This window comes from Triticum urartu, chromosome 2A (assembly GCF_056163025.1).
Source record: "Triticum urartu cultivar PI428250 chromosome 2A, HENAU_Tu73, whole genome shotgun sequence".
Taxonomy (NCBI): domain Eukaryota; kingdom Viridiplantae; phylum Streptophyta; class Magnoliopsida; order Poales; family Poaceae; genus Triticum; species Triticum urartu.
The window spans coordinates 405122827-405146523 of record NC_141874.1 but is presented as its reverse complement, the minus strand read 5'-3'; positions in this window follow the sequence as shown (position 1 = coordinate 405146523).

Genomic DNA, 23697 nt, shown 5'->3' with positions numbered 1-23697 from the left:
GACCCTCGGGCTCCGGAAACCCAAGGGAAAAAGAGGCTAGGTGGCAAATGGTAAAACCAAGGTTGGGCATTGCTGGAAAAGCTTTAATCAAGGCGAACTATCAAGGGGTTCCCATTATAACCCAACCGCGTAAGGAACGCAAAATCCGGGAACATAACACCGATATGACGGAAACTAGGGCGGCAAGAGTGGAACAAAACACTAGGCGAGAGGCCGAGCCTTCCACCCTTTACCAAGTGTATAAATGCATTAAGATAACAAGATAATATAATGGTATCCCAACAAGTAAATAAATGTTCCAACAAGGAACGGCCTCCAATCTTCACCTGCAACTAGCAACGCTATAAGAGGGGCTGAGCGAAGCGGTAACATAGCCAATCAATGGTTTGCTAGGACATGGTGGGTTAGAGGTTTTACATGGCAATTTGGGAGGCTTGAAAGCAAGTGGTAGGCATCGTAGCAATGGCATAGCAAAAGAGCGAGCAATCTAGCATAGCAAAGATAGTAGTGATTTCGAGGGTATGATCATCTTGCCTGCAAAGTTGTCAGAGTTGACTGGATCCTCGAAAGCAAACTCAGCGGGCTCCTCGTTAGCGAACTCGTCTCCCGGCTCTACCCAAACAAGACAAACAAGCAACAAGGGCACAATCAACCACGTGCAAAGCTCAAACAATATGAAGCAAAGATGATATGCTATGCGGGATGCGATGCGGGATGCATATGCGAGATTTGACAAGAGATGCATGAACGTGGAATCAACTTGGAAATCCAAGTGTGCCACTGGAAAGATGAGATGAAATCGCTTGAAAACGATATAAAGAACACCGGAATAGGAGTTACGGTTTGGAAATGGCAAGCAAATCAAATATGACACCGGTCTGCGATTTACAGCAAGTAGCCATCTAAATGCAATGAGATGAACAAGCTACAGCACCCAAACATGGCAAAAAAATACATGGCAGGGATGCATTCATGATGCTTAACAGAAGTCTAGCACTGAGAAACGGCCAAATCATCCATTAACAGGTTCAAACAAGCATGGCAAAAATGCATATGGCAAACAGATCTCAGACTTAGTGAAATTAACACTTGTCTGGAATTTCAGATCAGGTAGCACTCTTCGGGGCGACAAAACTATATGCTACAGGACCTGAACATGGCAAAGTAAAGCATGGCATGGAGCTACTCAAATAGCTTAACAAAAGTCCCTTAGTGACCTTGAGCCAAAAGGGATTAGAAAATACAATTGCAAGCATGTGAACATGGCAAAAATATAATCAGATCACAGACTTAGTGAAAACTGGCGCATGCTGAAAACAGATATCAAGTAGGCATGTTTACGAGCTCGATGCACTCACTACGGAGAAAGTCATGGCAATCTAAGCATACACCCATCAAGAATACATAAAATGCAAGCTAGACATGGCAAGAACAATAGCATAGCATGCACGGATCAACTACAACATCATCGGCAAAATCGCTAACAAGTAGACAATCTACCCAGATTCATGAAGTAGCAAAAGTAGAGCTCGATTGACTCAAGTTAGGTTGCTCCATAATTGCAAACAAAGGCATGGATGGATAGAGCACTACAAGATTAACAAAACATCCTTACTGATTATCCTCAAAAGAGGCACGGATCATTAGGAAACAACAAGAACATAAGGCCATATGAAATAAACAGCTCAAGGACTTAGTGGAATTGCTCAATCTCTGAAATCAGAATTACCAATTGCCTCACTTTGCAAGCTTGTGCTAGTCACCACACACATCACAAAAAATACATGGTTTGCACCTCTGGAAAGATGACAAAACCCTTAACAAAACATATGTAGAGCTCATGGGCATATCATGCACACAATAATCATGGCAAAAATGACAAATATCTAAATGGAGTAGCAGATCTGACAATTATATCAAGTAGCCCTCTTCTAACAGCATTTCGGGCATCAATATGAACTCAAATGAAAATGACGCAATGGAATGAAATTATGTACTCTCTGAGATGAACATTTTGATATGCTATATGCCAAAAACGGAGTTACGGATGCAAAGTTATAGCATGATGAAGATGGGCACATGAACTAGGGTTTCGAGGCAAAAGTCAACCGAGATATTTTCAGATCTGGATCTGGCACGGATTTCGGAGCAGCCCGCCGGAGTTACTGTTCATGGCCGGAGAAGAAGCTCGCCAGAGGAGCTCGTGGACGAGGCTGGGGCGGTGGCGACGAGCGCCAGAGCTCGTCGGAGTGGTGGCGGCGGTGGCCGGCCGGCGCGGCGGAGCGGCGGAAGAAGGGCGCGGCGAGGTGGTGCCGACGCGGCGGAGCGGCGGCCGCCGGCAAGGGGCGCGGTGGCGCCGGGCGGAGGAGGCGAGAGGCGCGGGCGGTGGCGCAGGAGCCTCAAGCGGCGCGGGGCGGCGGCGACCCGGGCCGGGAGGGCCCCGCCTGGGCCCGGCGGGCCGGAGCGCGGGGATGTGGGCGGGGCGCCTCAGCGAACCCGGTGACGACATGTGGCGGCGGACACGGTGGGCGGACACGTCCGTCGGTGGCGTCTTTGTCCGGCGGCGGCGGGTGGGAATGGATCTGAGGTCAGGGATGGAGGGGATCCGGGATTTTTTAGAAGGGGTCCTTTATATAGGCATAGAGGGAGCTAGGAGAGTCCAAATGAGGTGCGGTTTTCGGCCACGCGATCGCGATGGAACGCTCTAGATGATGGAGAGGGTTTAGGTGGGTTTTGGGCCAAATTGGAGGGGTGTTGGGCTGCAACACACACGAGGCCTTTTCGGTCCCTCGGTTAACCGTTGGAGTATCAAACGGAGTCCAAATGCTACGAAACTTGACAGGCGGTCTACTGGTAGTAAACCAAGGCCGCTTGGCAAGTCTCGGTCCAATCCGGAAATGTTTAATCCCCACACACGAAAGAAAGCTAGAAATGACCACCGGAGGAGAACGGAGCGCCAGAATACAAAACGGACAACGGGGAAAAAGCTCGAATGCATGAGATGAACACGTATGCAAATGCAATGCACATGATGACATGATATGAGATGCATGACAAAGACAACAACACACGGATACAAAAACCCGAACTCGAGAAAATAAAAAATAACTTAACGTCGGAAACGGCAAGAGTTGGAGTACAAATTGGGAGAGTCATATCCGGGGTATTACATAGCTCCTCCTCCATACTTGAAGCGAGCAATGGTTTTTTTTGCCACAATATGATGGTCAAACCGGACATTTTTCTCCTGAACCGGCGAGGCAGGGGCAACACGACCCGGGCGGGGGTGACTTGGAAGCACCGTGAAGCGAGGCCGGGTCAAGACCGTCGCCGTGCAGACTGAAGATGAGGCGGCGACTCGGCAAAGAGCGATGGCGACTTAACGCGGCCATATGTTGACAGCCGTTTTAAACAGGCGGCTTGGCGAGGGCTTAGGCAGCTTGGGGCCTCTGATCCCCGGCCGGTTTGCGAGAGGGGCGCCGGCGACTTGGCAAGGCGGCGACGGCGATTTTGACGTGGAGTTGCAGTCCACAGCAGCGAAGGTGAAGACGGAGACGAGTAGTTCAGCCACGCCGGTTTAGTGCAGCTGCAGGTGAGGAGGCCCCTAGTGACTCAGGACGTAAGCGGGGGGTGCAGGCGGCTCGAGATACGGCGGTTCAAAACACCAGAGTCACCACAAGCGGAAGACTGCTTAAAGCGATCTGAGGCGACCAAGCGGATCAACAAGGGCGGCCCAACCGCGGGGTTGCGGAAGCGATGGCGTGGGCCGATGGTAGGTTCTTGGAATCAGCAACTCAGAAGAGACCAGTATCCATGGAGCCGACCCGGCGAAGTGGTGGCAGACTCGCTCCAGGCGGAGGCAACCCACGGTGGCAGTTTGTAGGCGAGGCCATGGCGGCTCGACCGGGGTGGCGTGGCGAACCTCGGGTAGGAGCAAACCGGCCACGAGGCAAGGCAGGCCCAGTTCGGAATGGCTTGAAGGCGGGTCGTAGCACTCGGCGGTGATTCGGCGGAGCGAGGCCGTGGCCCATGACAGCCGAATGACGAGTGCGGAGGGCCCGGGGCTGGTTATGGCACGAGTTCGTGCTGACAGAGGCGGCGGCTCAGTGTGAGGCCGTGGCAGGGGCGTCTGAATCGAGGCCCGGGGTAGTTTGGCGCACCGGCGAAACCGGCCAGGCAACAACTTAAAGTGGCAGCTGGTCTAGTGATCTGGTACGGAGGCGCGGCGGCGACTCATTGCAGGCGAATCCGGGTCGGCCCGGTGAAAGCGAATCCGGTGGAGTTCTGTCCGTTTCCGGGTTGGAGTTGACTTGGCGGCCCAAGGCGAGTCAGGCGACACGAAAACTGTCTCGAGGTACGCCTATAGCAGCGGCGGGTCGGCGTGGTGTAAGTGACCATGGAGGCGATTTGAAGGAGCGAAGCAGAGGCTTCGACAGCAGGCGCAGCACAGTCGGAGGCGGCTCGTGCACAACCGGCAACAACAGCAAGGGCACTGCGGAGGCCGTAACTGCGGCGGCGGGTTTGTGGAATAGAAGTCTAGCCGTGATGAACCGGGGAAGAACGGCCAGTACCAGAGCAGCAGAGGGCAAGGCCAGCGGCCGACAGTGGAACTCGGCGGATTAAGCTGTAGTCTCGGGTGACTCGCGGTGCATCTCCTTTTTTCTGTAAACCGGACTCGGCGGATTATCATGGCGCACATGGCAGATGTTGAACATGCAACCCTGACTTTTCTTGATCTGGTTTGTACTACTCGTGGATGATGTGATTTATTGTACCGGCTCCTTTCTCATCTGGAAAATTTCAACCTTCCCGATCCCTAGGACTTGCAGCGGCAGCGGAAATTAATCCGGCCTCAATAGATCATCTGGTCGTGTGCGCTGGCTTCAAATTTGATCATGTTCTTGATCAAAAAACAATTTACTTGCCAGCTTTTCCTTATCTGACGGAATCGCGAGCTCCTCGATCCTGAGGAGAGATCCCTTCAAGAACTCAACACCACCGTGCGCAGGCCCCACGGTGGGCGCCAACTGTCGTGGAATTGTCACGGCAGATGTCCTTAGTGTCAGGACTTAGTCGCGAGGCCAACGCATCTATGTGGTAGCTTGAGAGGGGTTGAGCGGGAGGAGAGACGCGATGTTTTTACCCAGCTTGAGAGGGGCCTACATCCTGCTTCATTGATATTGATGATGATGACCATGGTTACAAGATTGCTCTATCTCGAGAGCTGTTGTCTAAACCTAACTTGTCCAACTCGTGGAACTTGTGAATCTTGTCCCTTTGGGGGAGCCCTGCCCCTCCTTATATATGTTGGAGGGGCGGGTTACATGTAGAGTCCTATTAGGATTAGGACTAGTCTATCTCTAATACAAACCGGATACAAGTCCAGGTCTTAACTCCTTGTAAGATAAACGTTCCTCATGCCTTTCCTCTTAAACCGGCCCACCATTAAACGTGAACTGGCCTTCTGGGCCATGGGCCTCGTCATCCATCCGACCCACCCACCGGGTTACTAATGAACCGCCAAGACCGGGCGGGTTACCAGTGAGTCATCCAGTCCAGCCGGGTTATACTTCCGGCCAGTTTACGCCACGGGGTATATCCCCGACAGTCTTCAAATACGTCAGCAATGCAACGGCATCTTTATATCTCAAGAGAAATACCTCAAAGATTGCCTAAAGAAATTTGGAATGCAAGATTGCAAAGGCTACACGACGCCAATGCCAGCCAAACATCCTCTGGGTCCCGACGACAATGGTAAAGAGTTCGATCAAAAGGTATACCGCTCCATGATTGATTCCTTGCTTTATTTATTTGCATTTAGGCTAGATATCATGCTTAGTGTTTGCATGTGTGCCCGGTTCCAAGCGGCACCAAAGGAATCGCATCACTTAGCTGTGAAGTGAATTCTCAGATATTTGGCTCACACCCCAACACTAGGATTATTATATCCAAAGGGCTCAGAGTTTGATCTAGTTGGATTCTCGGATGCTGATTATGCTGGTGATAAGGTGGATCGCAAGTCTACATCATGCACATGTCATTTTCTGGGACGATCACTTGTATGCTGGTCTTCAAAGAAGCAGAACTGTGTATCTCTCTCCACTGCTGAATCTGAATACATTGCTGCTGGATCTTGCTGCGCTCAGCTTCTATGGATGAAGCAAACACTCAAAGACTATGGCATTCACCTGAAGCAAGTACCACTCTACTGCGACAATGAAAGCACCATTAGGATTGCCAACAACCCAGTTCAGCACTCGAAGACAAAGCACATTGAAATTCGTCATCATTTTCTCAGAGATCATGTTGTGAAGGAAGATATTGATATCATACACGTCAACACTGAAGAGCAATTGGCAGATATCTTCACCAAGCCCTTGGATGAGAAGAGGTTTTGCAAGTTACGGTGTGAGCTAAATATCTTGGAATCCTCAAATGTCCTGTGATCAGGCACACATCCTAACACTTATGCATGTTGATGACTTAGATGTGCAACACACGAAGTAAAGTATATCTTCAATCAATGAAGACTTACACTCTGAGTGTGAATACGTTAACGTGGAATTTGACTTCGGAGCGCCACGATAATTGTGCGCCGTGTCTGGGTCGAATACTTCCTATACGGTGGGTAACGCCACCACCAAATTCTTTTGTTTGAAGTGTTTTACCCATGGCCTTACATGTACTATGTCTTCACCTTTTGTTTGTCTTCATTTTCAACTTGTCTTCATGATTATCTTCACTATGTTGACTTGATTGTCTTCTTATATATACATACTAGTGTTCTGTCCTCTACAGCATTCACTTATAGCTACGTCTTCCTTGTTGAATCTTTTGAACTAAGTGAATGTGATCGGACCCTAATCTCTCTATGCTTTCTATCTCAAACTCTATCTGTCCAAATCATATGCATTCTATTGAAACTGTCGAATGTCTTCTCTGCGTCCTAGTCAGCAGAAGATACAGAGACAAACATTAAGTCCGTTTTCAATGCTAATTCCTTCACCTGAAACCCAGAGAAGTGGGAATGACCACCCGACAATCCAGGCGTGCGTGGGAACATGGAACAACCTCCGATATGTTGCATGATGGCCACGTGTCCTTCAGATGTGAATCGCCAGGGGCACTTGTGTAATAACACTGTGCCGTCCCTGTCTCTATAAATACACGCCTCACCACAGTCATTATCCTTTCTTCCACTCTCGCACAAACCCTAGCGCCACCGCTAGCCCTCGACGACGCCGGCGACGAAGCGCTTAGCTGCCGCAACCTCACCGACGCCTTTTTCACACCGGCCGCGGACATCGTCTTCTCCGCCGTCGCTGTAGGTGTCCTCCATCGCCAAGTTAGGGCACAGACGATCGAACTGCTTGGCCTCCTCTCCCACTCCGTCTAGCAGTTCTTCGTGTGGTAAATAAAACTTCCTTTTTACGGGCCCTTTATCCTATAGATTCATCTCTTTCTACCACAAGTAGTTTCTGTTCACACAAGTTGGATCTATTTCATACTGCATCTCATAATATGCCTAGTATGTTCACTTATGCTTCACAAAGTAGTTAGATTCCTCACTTGTACTTATTCGTGGATTCGTACAAATCTGGAACCAACCCTCTATCTATGAGTGAATGTCTTCGCACTATGAGGTCAATGTCTTCTAAACTGATTTATCTTCAAAATCTTCTGAGAATGCATATGACCTCTTCCCCTTCCCTCGCACCTTAATGCTGTCACAGGTACATGTCCATGGGAGAATCCCTTGGTTCTCATAGTCTGCATTCGTTTGCAGAATTCTTACAGCATCACATTAACTCTCCCGAAGCCAGTTCCTGTTTGACCAGAAAGCGAAAGCCTTTGAAGCCTTTAAACGTGTTAAAGCCCTTCAGTTTAAGCTTCATGGCACTAGAGAAACCTACAAGAAAGGGTGGCAGACAGCATCGTGGCAACACCTCAAGAGATTTGCCTCCTAACCTCTATGAGCTGTACAAGACAGATCCAGAGGAGGACTACAATCAGCGAAAAACTCGAATCCAATGGATTCGAAGATATTGGGTAGAACAGTGGTTCAAGTACAGGTTCGTGACCCAGGAGTATGCTGAGAAGAATGCCATCAAACAACCATGGGGAGACATTCTATACAGAAATCTTCAACCCAAGTCTAGAGCTGAAGCCATTGAACAAGGCTTCTATCCTTGCATGGTCCGTGGACCGCAGCCTGAGGATGCAGACCCATCTTCATTACTGTGGTGCCACGATGATAATCTGTTCAAGCGCAACCTTCAGTTTGCCAGGAACTCGGCCAAAGAGAACAAGAAGTCACGAGGCTTAGACTTCAATCCAGGCCCCTCTGCTCCTCGTGCTGATGGCACACGCGAAGCTGAACCCAATCTTGTTGGGCCCTTCTACAACCTGGAAGGTCTCATCACTCATATCATGGTTCAAGGGACAGCCGTGGATGAGCCTGCAGATGACGCTGAATCTGATGAAGCGCATGCACCACCGAAGCCAAAGAAACTGAAGAAGCCTACAGCTTCAAAGTCTGCCTCAGCACCAAAAATCTTACGGGCGAAGCCACTGGCTACTACACCTCCTGAAGACAGTGTGCAGTCTGAAGATCTATCATGTATCTGCAAGAAGACTGAGATGAGAAAGAATACTGATCAGGCACTGACTACTGCTGCTATTCTGCGCAATGACGCCATTGATCTGTCCAGCAATGAAGATCTTCCAGATGACGCTCTTGAGCAACTGATTAAGAGCAAGGAAGAAGTAGAAATCTTCAATGATTTACCTCTCTTTGACGTGGCAATCATCCACAACTTCATTGATGAGTGGTTTGAAACCCCCAATCTCAGCTTTGATGATCTACAACTTCCAATTGGCCTCAGCGTCGCTTTCATTGGCGCCATTGCTTCTGAGCTAGCTCTAGCTCAGCGCATCGTTGAACTGAAGCAAAAGATCGACTATGAGAAAGCTCAGTTCAAGCAGCACATGGCAAAGCTCAGCGTGCGAGATGTCAAGAACTTCAAGACTATGCTGCACGAGCTCAAGGAAGCCTTTCTCAAGAAACGCGAAGAAGCTAAAGGTTTTTGTGAGCACATGAAGAGTCTGGCTGACAAGTGCGTGCAAGCCTACAATGAAGCTGAAAAGCGCAAGGCTCTTGGGCGTCCTGGCATCGATCCCAGGATGGCTGCAACGAAGAAGAAGAAGCCAGCCGTGGCCGAACCTGAAGCAACAAGGCAGGAAGCACATCCCATTGTCTTCCCAGCCAGTATGACAGGCTCGAAGCCTAAGGTCCCCACAGTGGCTTCAGAATTAAAGAAGACAAGGGCTGTCGAGGCTGAAGCCAGAAAGAGGAAACATCCTGAAGCTTCTGATGTCGCTCCCTCCAAGAAGAAGCGCAAAACCAAGAAAGATCGGGCTGCTCCCACAAAGCCCCTTGTTGTCGAGCCCATCTCGGTTGCTCGTCCTAAATCTTCGCATCAAGAATGACGGATGATAGTTCATGAGCCTGCTTCCACAGAGGCTCCTGAAGCTGAAGACATTCCAGCAGTTGACCCCACCGCTGCTGAAGACATTGGTCACCATGACAATGTTGAAGATGATGAAGTCCTTCCTCAGATCGAGCACCAACTGGTATCATCGCCTGTGCTCACGCACAACGAACTCATCAGCATTGGTCGTCCTCTGACGCCAACTGCTCAGGATGCATCGTGGGCTGATCACCCACAGAGACAGGACACTCCAAGCTCTCCCCAACCGCAAACTACCCCAACAGTGCAAGATGATGATGACTTTGTGGCCCAGCACACTCCATCTCCACAAGCGTCGCCCGCATTACGCAGGCTTCGCAAAGGACCAAGGCCCCAAGTCACTCCCACAATGCACGTGTCTAAATCCAAAGCCAAAATGGCTGAAGATGTTCCGGCTGCATCAGCCGATGAATTAGAAGATGAAGAAGAAGCCCCAAGAGTTTCAAGAGTTGCTACACCCCCGTCTCACCAAGATGTTGTTCTCGAGGAGAACGTGACCGACCCTCCAGCCCCTCAAGTGGAGGTTGAGAATCCTGAGGCTGCCACCACTAATACCACTGAAGCCAATGACGTGGTCATGGCTGAAGACACTGTGGAGCCTGCACCTAAAACTGTGCCAGAGGCCAATGAAGCCAATGATGCACCTGCAACAGATGTGCAGCCTGACGCCTCTGTTGATGCCACTGCTCCTGTTCCGCCACCAAGGCCACATACTATTGAGCAAGCATACAACTATGGTCAGCTCATCACTGTCAAATGGCCTCCTCTTGTTCCTCCACCTGCTGCTGGTCCCCAATTTGACTATCACGTCGAGCGCAGGCCTCAGGTTCAGAAGCCAATGCCAAGGCTGCCTAGGTTTCCAGGCACTGCATCTGCACACGGATCGTTCAATGTCAATGGCTTCAAAGCGCACAACACCTTCTTCAATAGCACCAAGAACCCCTACTCAAAGGCAAGAATATCTTCTGATCGGTTCTGGAGCTATCAGCAGTGCAGTTATTACTCATGCATCTTGTACAATCAAGGTCGCATTTTTCCCCATATGCGTCTTGACACTGAAGCCATAACTGGTCTGCCCTATTTGGAAGAAGCACTGGATTGCTTCAGAGAATCTGGTTTGTTGTAGTTCGTCACTGACAAGGAGCACTGGAACGAAGAATTGCTGCTCCAATTCTATGCCACTCTTCATATTCGTGGCTACAACAGGGATCCGAAGACTTGGGTCCTTGAGTGGATGACAGGCAATGTTCATCACGAAGCCAAAGCCTTTGATATCGTTGAGCTCACTGGCCTGCCCACTCCAGGAGATCTTTATGAACCTGGTTGTCAACTTCACACTGCTACTATGGAAAGCATTTTTCACAAGCCTGAACCCAACATGAGTCAGATGCTTAGCATGATGAAGCCTTTGCCTCTAGATGCTGAATATCCTAAGGAGTTCTTTGTTGAAGACCTTGAGTATCTGCCACGCACTATCTATCACATCATAAGGCAAACTCTCTGGCCCATCAAAGGACATTCTCCACATGCAAAGCTGGAAGGTGCAATGAAGACTTTGGTCTTCCATATTCTTCACGGCAAAAGCTTCAATGCACAAGACTTCTTCATCCGCCAACTTGTTGCATCCGGATCTGATCTCTTTGGCTTGAAGTTTTACGCCCCATGGATTATGCGTCTGATCAAACTACACTCAGCTGTCACCTATCAGCCCTCTGCTCGCAATCATCGGATTTTTCTGCCTGACGTCGACATGTCAGTTGAAGCCATCTATCCAGAGCCTGCCAAGGAGCCCCTTAGTCTTCAGAATGTTGATAAGCAAAGTTTCTCTCAACACAATGAAGGCGACCCAGCAGTCACTCGTGTTTATCCTCTGGTTGGTACTACCTGTGCACCTCATCGTGCCCTCACTGAAGCCACTGAAAGCACCATTGCACAACGGCCCAAGAAGCGATCCCGTGTTCTCAATGACCGAGAGCTTCTGGTTTCCCTTCATCAGAAACAGGATAAGCATCATGACTGGCTGAAGCGCCAAATGCAAAGCCTCTTGGTGGACGTAAACAGGATTCGCAACCTTGCCACCAAGAATGCCTTTGTCGCCCATGAAACTTGTCGGCGTACATGGAAAGGGCTGACGCTTATGTGTTCGAAAGATGATCTTCAAGAGGATGGTTTCTCTGAACGCTTCAAGTTTGACTCAACACCTCCAAGAAGGACCTTGCTGCGGCGTACTCCGTCTCTTGAAGACTCTGAGTTCTCCTCCTTTGCTGCAACAGTGAATGCACGTGTCATCGATGATGAAGACGATGCTACTTCACCACCTTTGGCGCGAATCACCACTACACCGAGTTCGTCTGCACCGCCAACCAACTCCGACGACCCTGCTGCTTCACCAACTCCTCATGGGAACGAGTAGGTGCTCTATGTCTTCAAACCTTTTTGGTCCTTACTGACAAAAGGGGGAGAAGCATATGAGTTTGATAGTCTTCAAGCGGGTCCATATGGGCGGTGGTTTTATATTTTGCCTAGTGTTTACAACTCTCGCGTTTTGATACATTTGGTTCCTTGAGTTGTAACACTCAAACTCGATGGTCGTCTGCTACTTATTTGCTTTTCTGTGATGCGATGATAAATTCCGCATGTGTGACGATAAATTCCGCACTTAGATCATTTTGCATACGTTCATTTTTCATTATGCATGTCATTATCTTCACATACTTTTCATGCATGATGAATTGTCATCATAAGTTGAAGAGGATCTCCACAAGTACAACCTGCCATGTGCATTTGCATACCAAAAGCAAATTACTTATATGCACATCTTCAGGGGGAGCCTTTGCCACTTATGAAGACAATAACCTATCCTTTACAATTTCACATATTTTATTCCCCGTTGAAAACTTCAACTAGTTTGTCATCAATCACCAAAAAGGGGGAGGTTGTAAGTGCATCTAGTGCCACCCCTAGTTGGTTTTGGAGTATTGACGACAAACCTAGTTGAGGGACTAATGTGTTTGTGAGAATTACAGGATAACACAGGTAGAAGTCCCTCATTGATTCGGTTTTCCTTCCAGAGATGACCCCTAAAAATGTAAGAAGACATTGAAGTCAAAGGTGGTATGTGAATACATTCACATTGAAGACTATGACAAGAGAAGACATCGCATGAAGACTATGGAGCGCGAAGACTTAGTTCTTTCGTCGTTCTTTTTCTACTTTGTTGAGTCATAGGAACCACCGTACTGTTAAGTGGGGTCCAAGTGAACCAGTCAGAATGACTGAAGTGATGCTTAACCAAAATCCTATGTCTTCGAGTGAAGACTATGAGAGCAAATCTTGTCCAGAGTTGGATAAGTCAGCTTTGCTTGTAGCCCAAGTAAAGTTGCCGTGTGTGTTTGAAATCTGACCGTTGGAACACGTGTCAGTTCCTTAGTGACCAAGGGTCATTTCGGACAAATCAGGTCGGGTTGCCTAGTGGCTATAAATAGCCCACCCCCTACAACCATAAACGGTTGGCTGCTCAGAGTTAGTACACGGCTTTTGTCGTTTGAGAGCAACCCACCTCGAAGCCGTTGAGAGAGAATTCCTTGCAAGGATAAAGCCCTGAACACCCAGAGCCAAAGAGTGTTAGGCATCACTTAAGTCTTCCTGTCTGTGTGATCTGAAGACTTATTACACTTGAGGACTGTGAATCCTCCAGCCGGTTAGGCGTCGCGTTCTGAGCATCCAAGAGTCATTGTGGATCGCCGCTGAACGAAGTATGTGAAGGTTTGGAAGTCTACCTTGAAGACTTACCAGAGTGATTGGGCAAGGACTGGGTGTCCTTAGCTCAAGGGGAATAAGGTGAAGACGAGGTCTTCTGAGTTGAATCTCAGCCTCCCTAACCAAACGTACAGTTGTCACAGCAACTGGAACTGGTCCAACAAATCATTGTCTTCAATGAGTCACTGGTTTCATCCTTCCCTTCCCTTTACTTACTGTTGGTCCTTGTGAAGTCATTGTATGATTGCTTTATCTTTTGTCTTCACTGCGTGACTGCTTGTTCTGATTGGCTTCACAATATCTTCCTACCTGATCTTTACTGCCTAGCTGCTATTAGTCATTGTGATTTCACTCCATTGAATACTTGACTATGGTTTGCCTAGTGTAGTCTACCTTCCGCTCCATGGTAATAGGTTTATTTCTATCGTTTGTCTTCGAAACTTCCATGTTTTGAAGACTTTCATAAAATTCGCCTATTCACCCCCCCCCCTCTAGTCGATCACTAGCACTTTCAGTTAGACTATGAAGATACAAGATTGAAGACTTCGTCTCGTGTCTCAATGGGACTCTACTTGCCGTGGAAGGCAAGCTAGGCAATACGGATATGGATATCTCCTCCTTTGTAACCGACCTTGTGTAACCCTAACCCTCTCTGGTGTCTATATAAACCGAAAGGTTTTAGTCCGTAGGACAACAACCACAACATACAATCATACCATAGGCTAGCTTCTAGGGTTTAGCCTCTCCGATCTCATGGTAGATCTACTCTTGTACTACCCATATCATCAATATTAATCAAGCAGGACGTAGGGTTTTACCTCCATCAAGAGGGCCCGAACCTGGGTAAAACATCGTGTCCCCTGCCTCCTGTTACCATCCGGCCTAGACGCATAGTTCGGGACCCCCTACCCGAGATCCGCCGGTTTTGACACCGACACCAGGTATTACTCCTTTAAAGGTAGTTTTGGTGGGTTTAATTCTTGACGAATCAATACCCATTTTGCGGACCGTGTCCTAATAGAGCAGGTTAAGGCTGTTGCCGCCGTCCATGAGGACCCGCGTAAGGTGGAATTCGTCGATAATTTGGTCGAGTACCAACGCAGCCAAGCCTCCGTGACGGATACTAGTCAGATGCTCTCTGATCAAAAGTGATCAGACAGGCTGACCATGTACTGAATTTTGGGGCGACTGGCTCTATCGCATAGATGTCCCTTAGAGCGCGCTTGCGCTCCTGCTTGGGGATGTGAGTAGCGTATATCATATTCACCGTTTTGACCTCGGGGAGAAATTTCTTCTGTCCCCGGTGTTCGGTGGGTGAGGCTCATCGTCCTCATCCTCACTGGGCGACCCCTTCTCCTTATGTCCGGTGTTTAGCTTACTGACTTGTTTAAAGACCCAACAGCTTCTGTTGGTATGGTTGGCAGGCTTGTCGGGGGTGCCGTGAATTTGGCAAGGTCGATCGAGTATTCGGTCCAGGCTAGATGATCCATCTTTATTTCTTTTAAATGGCTTCTTCTGTTGACCAGATTTGGAGCCACTGAATCCGGCATTAACCAATGTGTCTTCGGTACTATCATTGTTACTTCGACGCTTGTGTTTGTTGCATCGGGGCCTGTCGCTGCCGTTTCTGGTTTCAGAAGTACCAGGGTCGCTAGTGTCGTTGTTGCTACGGGCTAACTAGCAAAAGCGGGTCATTGATACGTCTCCAACGTATCTACTTTTCCAAACACTTTTGCCCTTGTTTTGGACTCGAACTTTCATGATTTGAATGGAACTAACCCGGACTGACGCTGTTTTCAGCAGAATTACCATGGAGTTATTTATGTGCAGGAGAAAACGTTCTTGGAATGACCTGAAACTTCACGGAGACACTTTTTAGAAAATAAGAAAAATACCTTCCAAAGATGAAGGCCGGGGGGGCCACCACCTTGCCACGAGGATGGGGCGCGCCTGCCCCCCTAGGGCGCGCCCCCTACCTCGTGGGCCCCCTGTTGCCTCTCCGACTCCAACTCCACCTCCATATATTGAGTTTTGATGAGAAAAAAATCAGAGAGAAGAAATCATTGTGTTTTACGATACGGAGCCGCCGCCAAGCCCTAAAACCTCTCGGGAGGTATGATCTGGAGTCCGTTCGGGGCTCCGGAGAGGGGAATTCGTCGCCATCGTCATCATCAACCATCCTCCATCACCAATTTCATGATGCTCACCACCGTGCTTGAGTAATTCCTTTGTAGGCTTGCTGGACGGTGATGGGTTGGATGGGATCTATCATGTAATCGAGTTAGTTTTATTAGGGTTTGATCCCTAGTGTCCACTATGTTCTGAGATTGATGTTGCTATGACTTTGCTATGCTTAATGCTTGTCACTAGGGCCCGAGTGCCATGATTTCAGATCTGAACCTATTATGTTTTCATCAATATATGAGTGTTCTTGATCCTATCTTGCAAGTCTATAGTCACCTATTATGTGTTATGATCCGTTAACCCCGAAGTGACAATAATCGGGATACTTACCGGTGATGACCGTAGTTTGAGGAGTTCATGTATTCACTATGTGTTAATGCTTTGTTCTGGTTCTCTATTAAAAGGAGGCCTTAATATCCCTTAGTTTCCGTAAGGACCCCGCTGCCACGGGAGGGTAGGACAAAAGATGTCATGCAAGTTCTTTTCCATAAGCACGTATGACTATGTTCGGAATACATGCCTACAATATATCAATGAACTGGAGCTAGTTCCGTGTCACCCTAGGTTATGACTGTTACATGATGAACCACATTCGGCATAATTCTCTATCACCGATCCATTGCCTACGAGCTTTCCATATATTGTTCTTCGCTTATTTACTTTTCCGTTGTTGTTGCTATCATCACTACAAAATACCAAAAACATTACTTTTACTATTGTTACCTTTTGCCATCATTATCACTACTATCATATTACTTTGCTACTAAACACTTTGCTGCAGATATTAAGTTTCCAAGTGTGGTTGAATTGAAAACTCACCTGCTAATACTTGAGAATATTCTTTGGCTCCCCTTGTGTCGAATCAATAAATTTGGGTTGAATACTCTACCCTCGAAAACTGTTGTGATCCCCTATACTTGTGGGTTATCAAGACTATTTTCTGGCGCCGTTGCCGGGGAGCATAGCTCTATTCTTTGAGTCACTTGGGATATATATCTTCTTATCATTATGAAGAATTTGAGAGATCCAAAAACCAAGATCTATCCCTCAACTACGAGGGGAGGTAAGGAACTGCCATCTAGCTCTGCACTTGATTCACCTTCTGTTTTGACTAAGCTTGCGACACCTACACCTACTTCTACTATTCGTTCTGATATGCCGCATGTTATTGATGATGCCACTTCTGCTATGCATGATACTTATGATGAAACTACCTCTATGCCTGATACTACTATGCCACTTAGTGCTTTTCTTGATGAACAACTTGCTAGGGCTAGAGAAATTGAAATATTGAATCTGATGATACTGATGAAAGTGATGATGAAGAACCACTTGCCATTCCTAAGGGTTATGTTTTTGATCAAGATGCTTCTTTAGCTATTTTAGCTTGCAGAAATAGAACTGAACTTAAAAAATTATTAGCTAAATGGAGTAAGCAATCTCTAAATGCTAGAATGAAACCTGACCCTGCTTTTGCTACTTCAGCTATCTTTGTTACTGATAAGGATTATGAATTCTCTGTTGATCCTGATATAATTAATTTGGTTGAATCTGATCATTTTCATGGTTATGAATCTGAAACTGTTGTGGCACATCTTACTAAACAGAATGATATAGCCACCCTATTCACTAAAGATGAGATAACTCGCTATTTTTATATCCTTAAAATATTTCCGTTCTCATTAAAGGGTGATGCTAAGATATGGTTTAATTCTCTTAATCCTGGATGTGTGCGTAGTCCACAGGATATGATTTATTACTTCTCTGCTAAATATTTCCCTGCTCATAAGAAACAAGCTGCATTAAGGGATATATATAATTTTGTGCAAATTGAAGAAGAGAGTCTCCCACAAGCTTGGGGGAGGCTTCTCCAATTACTTAATGCTTTGCCTGATCATCCTCTTAAGAAAAATGAAATACTTGATATCTTTTATAATGGACTAACTGATGCTTCCAGAGATTACCTGGATAGTTGTGTTGGTTCTGTTTTCAGGGAAAGAACACCGGATGATGCTGAAATTCTATTGAATAAGATGTTGACAAATGAAAATAATTAGACACCTCCGGAGCCAATTCCTGAGCCTATTCCTAAACCAACTCCAAAGAAGAGGGGTATTCTATTTCTCAGTCCTAAAGATATGCAAGAGGCAAAGAAATATATGAAAGAAAAAGGTATTAAAGCTGAAGATGTTAAGAATCTACCTCATATTAAAGAAATACATGGTCTTAATTTACCGCCTGTTGAAGAAACATATAATCTTAATCCTTTACCTATTGTAGAAACACATGGTCTTGATAACCCGAGACAGGTAGTAAAGGTAAATTCTCTCTATAGATATGATAAAGCTGTAATCACATTTACTAAATTTGCTAGCCCATGCTTAGATGAGTTTGATAAATTTATGGCTAAGCAAGAAGATTTTAATGCTTATTTTGGTAGACAACTAAAATATAATTCAAATATGCTTGGACACTTGGGTGATTATATGGCTAATGTTAAAGGTGAACTTAAACTTATTAGTAAACATGCTTCTATGGTTACCACTCAAGTAGAACAAGTACTTAAAGCTCAAAATGATTTGCTCAATGAATTGAATAGTAAAGATAATGATTATGCTGTTAAAGTGGCTACTAGAACTGGTAGAATGACTCAGGAACCTTTGTATCCTGAAGGCCATCCTAAGAGAATTGAGCAAGATTCTCAGAGAAATAATATAGATGCACCTAGTTCTTCTAAAAAGAAGAAAAAGAAAAATGATAAGACTTTGCATGCTTCTAGTGATCCTATTGTTGAAACACCTGACAATCCAAATGATATTTCTATTTCTGATGCTGAAACACAATCTGGTAATGAACCTGAAACTAGTGATAATGCTAATAATAATGTTCATAATGATGCTCAACCTAGTAATGATAATGACATATAAATTGAACCTGTTGTTGATCTTGATAACCCACAATCAAAGAATCAACGTTATGATAAGAAAGACTTTGTTGCTAGAAAACATGGTAAAGAAAGAGCGCCTTGGGTTCAGAAACCCATGCCCTTTCCTCCCAAACCATCCAAGAAAAAGGATGATGAGGATTTTGAGCGCTTTGCTGAAATGATTAGACCTATCTTTTTGCGTATGCGATTAACTGATATGCTCAAAACTAATCCTTATGCTAAGTACATGAAAGATATTATTACAAATAAAAGAAAGATACCGGAAACTGAAATTTCCACCATGCTTGCTAATTATACTTTTAAAGGTGGAATACCAAAGAAACTTGGAGATCCAGGAGTACCCACTATACCATGCTCCATTAAAAGAAACTATGTTAAAACTGCTTTATGTGATCTTGGAGCCAGTGTTATGCCTCTCTCTTTATATTGTAGACTTGATTTGAATAAGTTGACACCTACTGAAATATATTTGCAAATGGCTGATAAATCAACTGCTATACCTGTCGGTATTTGTGAGGATGTGCCTGTTGTAGTTGCAAACATTACTATTTTAACGGACTTTGTTATTCTTGATATTCCCAAGGACAATAGTATGTCTATTATTCATGGAAGACCCTTTTTGAATACTGCAGGGGCTGTTATTGATTGCACTAAAGGCAATGTCAATTTTCATGTTAATGGTAATGAGCATACGGTACACTTTCCGAGGAAACAACCTCAAGTTCACAGTATCAATTCTATTGGAAAAATTCCATCGATTATATTTGGAGGTTTTGAATTTCCTCTTCCTACTATCAAGAAGAAATAATGATATTCTTATTATTGGGGATGTGCATATCCCTGTTGAGGTAACAGAGTGTTATTCGAAATTTCTCCGGTTCCATGTTATTCGGAATGAGTTCGTTAACAAGACTTGATCAACCTTGTTAGTGGATTCCTTTTAATGATCATGAGATGGATGAAACTAGAAGGCACAACCTTCTATACCCCACTTTTACTTTCTATTATTTACATTAAATAAAATAAAATAAATATTTTTCTGTCTGTTATCTGATTATCCGTGCAATATAAAAATACCTCGAAAATAAAAGTTCTCCAAATGCCCTGAAAATTAAATATGATTTTTTCTAGAATATTTGAGGATTTATGGAACAAAGAACACACCAGGGGGCCAACCACCTTGCCACGAGGGTGGAGGGCGCGCCCCCCTGCCTCATGGGCCCACGGTGGCCCTCCTCCACTTATCCTTTCACCCATACACTTCATCTTCCTCCCCCAAACACGAATAACCAGCTCAAACCCGAGTCCAAGCTCGTTTTGCTGCCATTTTTGATCTCCTTGCTCAAAGCACCTCTCACAAAACTGCTTGGGGAGATTGTTCCTTGGTATGTGACTCCTCCATTGGTCCAATTAGTTTTTATTCTAGTACTTTATTCATTGCAAATTTTTCCTGCTTAGGTGGCCCTGTTCTTGAGCTTGCATGTCAAATTTATATGGTTCCAAGTAGTTTTGATGCATGATATAGGCCCTAGGCACTTGTAGGAGTAGTTGCTATCAATATTATTGAGTTTGGTTTACTTTTATTTTAAAGTTACTAAAAATTTCAGAATTTTTCAGAAAATGATGAGGAGACTTTTGAGGGGCTCATCGAGCCAAAGCTCGAAGGAAAAGGCACTGAAGCCTAAGTATAATATGCCTTGCACCGCGGAGGTTTGGGCGTGTGAATGGCCTTCCGAGGATTTCTTGAGAGCAACCGGGATTTATGAAGATTTTCATGAGTTGGATCAGACTGCAGGCCTTACCGCTTTCCTCCACGACCAATGCGATCAGTATCTCTTGCTCACAAATACCTTTGTGCAAAACTTTCATTTTCATTCTAGGAACTCACCACCTACGATGGAGTTTCATTTATATGATGAGCATAAGGAGATGTCACTTTATGATTTCTGTCGGATTTGTTTAGTCCCTTTTGAGGGCAATACAGAAGAACCACATCGTGATGATGTGGAGGGATTTATTGAAACTATCACTGTAGGGGAAACAAGGAAGGTTTCCGATGCACGAATCACTGGCATTCACTTTCCTGTTTTACGTTATTTTGCATTATTTGCTAGTTGTTGCTTAATTGGTCGCGGAAACTGTGGAAACCTGAGTATCCCTGATATTATTATTTTGCACCACGGTTTATACGGTGATAACTCTTTTAGTATGGGCGGCATTATTGCTAAACGGTTAAGTCTGAACCGTACCAAGGGCCCCATCTTTGGAGGCATCTACACTACACGCCTAGCTGCACATTTTAACATACCTATTAGGCATTATGAGAAGGAAGAAAAGGTGCTGCCTTGTGTTTATTTAGATTATAAAAGTATGGTGGCACATGATTTTATTGTTAAGAATAGGGAAGGAGAGCTTAAATATCAATTGTTCTTTAATAAACATCATCCTGAGACTATTACCTTGCCTGCTCCTTCTTTGTTTGATTTGACTGTAGGCATGTACCTTGTTCCGTTGACGGCTATCCACGCCTACCGGAACCCTGCACCAGCCGAGGAGCCAGAGTCGGAACCACAATTTGATCCTTCTGGACAGTCTAATTACCAGTGGGATCCGGAGATGATTGTCAGCCAGTGGCAATCGGAGCCTTCCTCCTATTCTTCTCAGTATGACCCCAACTACTATTATGGATATCCGCCAGGCCAGCCGCGGCCATAGACCAACTTAGGCCAAAAGCCTAAGCTTGGGGGAGTACGTATTTCTCACCGACATTACATTTATGCTCACACACTCACTGCTAGATGTCGGTGCTCATACTTTTTCATTGTATCATCCATGCTAGTTCATTTTTCCTTTTTATGCTTTCTTCTTGTGTGTTTAATAAACCTTAAGAAAAACCAAAAAAAATTAGTTGTAGCTTTTAATTAATTTACCTTCCATGCTTGTAGTAGTAACTAAAAGAAAACCCAAAAATATTTCTTGTTCTTCTTTTGCTTGTTGGGAGCTTTCCCGTGTAAATAGTTTTATTTCTTTTCTTTTCTTTGGGGGTCGATAGGAGAAGACCATAATTAAATTGTTGAAGTGGCTCTTATATGCATTATTGTTGATCTGACAAAAGAGCCCATATTGCCTTGTCTTCTCCTGTTTATTGAATGCCTGCAGATTCCAGCTTAGTCCAATGCACGTGCACTATTATTATTATTATTCACATCGTTCGGTCGTGCAAGTGAAAGGCAATTATGATGTTATATGATGCATTGGCTGAGATGAGAAAAGCTGGTATGAACTCGACCTCTTTTGTTTTTGTAAATATGATTAGTTCATCGTTCCTGATTCGGCCTATTATGAATAAAAATGTTTGCAATGACAACTAGAGATCATAGTTTCTTATGCCATGCTTGATTAGCTATGAGTTATAATGGTTTACCTTGCGTGCCAACATGCTATTAAAATGGTTATGGTGTGGTATGATAGGGTGGTATCCTCCTCTGAATGATTTAAGTGACCTGACTTGGCGCATGTTCATGCATGTAGTTGAAACAAAATCAACATAGCCTTGACGATATTTATGTTCATGGTGGATTATATCCTACTCATGCTTGCATTCAGTGTTGATTAATTTTAATGCATGTTCATGACTGTTGTCGCTCACTAGCTGGTCGCTTCCCAGTCTTTTGCTAGCCTTCACCTGTACTAAGCGGGAATACTTCTTGTTCATCCAATCCCTTAAACCCCAAAGTTATTCCACATGAGTCCACTATACCTACCTATATACGGTATCTACCTGCTGTTCCAAGTAAATTTGTATGTGCCAAACTCTAAACCTTCAAATAAATATCCTGTTTTGTATGCTCGAATAGCTCATGTACCAACTAGGGTTGTCCGTATCTTCCATGTTAGGCGGGTTATTCTCAAGAGGAGTGGACTCCACTCCTCACCCATGAGATAAATGGCTAGTCACCAGGATGCCCAGTCCCATGCTTTATGCAAACTAAATCAAAATAATTGCAAACAAAACTCCCCATGGGACTCTTGTTAGTTGGAGGCACTCGTTGTTTCGAGCAAGCCATGGATTGATGCTTGTTGGTGGAAGGGGGAGTATAAGCTTCACCATTCTGTTTGGGAACCGCCTATAATGTGTGTAGCATGGAAGATATCGCCATCTCTTGGTTGTTATGTTGACAATGAAAGTATACCGCTCAAAATATTATTCACCTCTGTTTCAAAACCAAGCTCGGGCACCTCTACAAATCCCTACTTCCCTCTGCGAAGGGCCTATCTATTTACTTTTATGCTGAATCATCATCCTCTTATTAAAAAGCACCAGTTGGAGAGCACCGCTGTCATTTGCATTCATTACTGTTAGTTTACATTGAGTATGACTTGACTGGATCTCTTTTACCATGAATTACAATGTCTAGCTAGTCCTTGGTCTTTAAAGGTGCTCTGCATTTATGTTTTGCAGTCTCAGAAAGGGCTAGCGAGATACCATCCTGTTATATCATATTATGATTGTTTTGAGAAAGTGTTGTCATCCGAGTTTTATTATTATGGCTCGCTAGTTGATTATGCTATTGATATGAGTAAACTTGAGACCTATGCGCTATTGCAAATGTGGTTAGTTATAATCTTTGCTGAAAACTTGAATGCTGTCTTTACATATTTACAATAACAAGAGCAAACAGAGTTTGTAAAAGTTTTTCTTTATCACTTTCAGTTTGTCAACTGAATTGCTTGAGGACAAGCAATGGTTTAAGCCTGGGGGAGTTGATGCGTCTCCAACGTATCTACTTTTCCAAACACTTTTGCCCTTGTTTTGGACTCTAACTTGCATGATTTGAATGGAACTAACCCAGACTGACGCTGTTTTCAGCAGAATTACCATGGTGTTATTTATGTGCAGGAGCAAACGTTCTCGGAGTGGCCTGAAACTTCACGGAGACACTTTTCAGAAAATAAGAAAAATACCTGCCAAAGATGAAGGCCAGGGGGCCACCACCTTGCCACGAGGGTGGGGGCGCGCCTACCCCCCTAGGGCGCGCCCCCTACCTCATGGGCCCCATGTTGCCTCTCCGACTCCAACTCCACCTCCATATATTGAGTTTCGATGAGAAAAAAATCAGAGAGAAGAAATCATCGCGTTTTACGTTACGGAGCCGTCGCCAAGCCCTAAAACCTCTCGGGAGGTCTGATCTGGAGTCCGTTCTAGGCTTCGGAGAGGGGAATCCGTCGCCATCATCATCATCAACCATCCTCCATCACCAATTTCATGATGCTCAC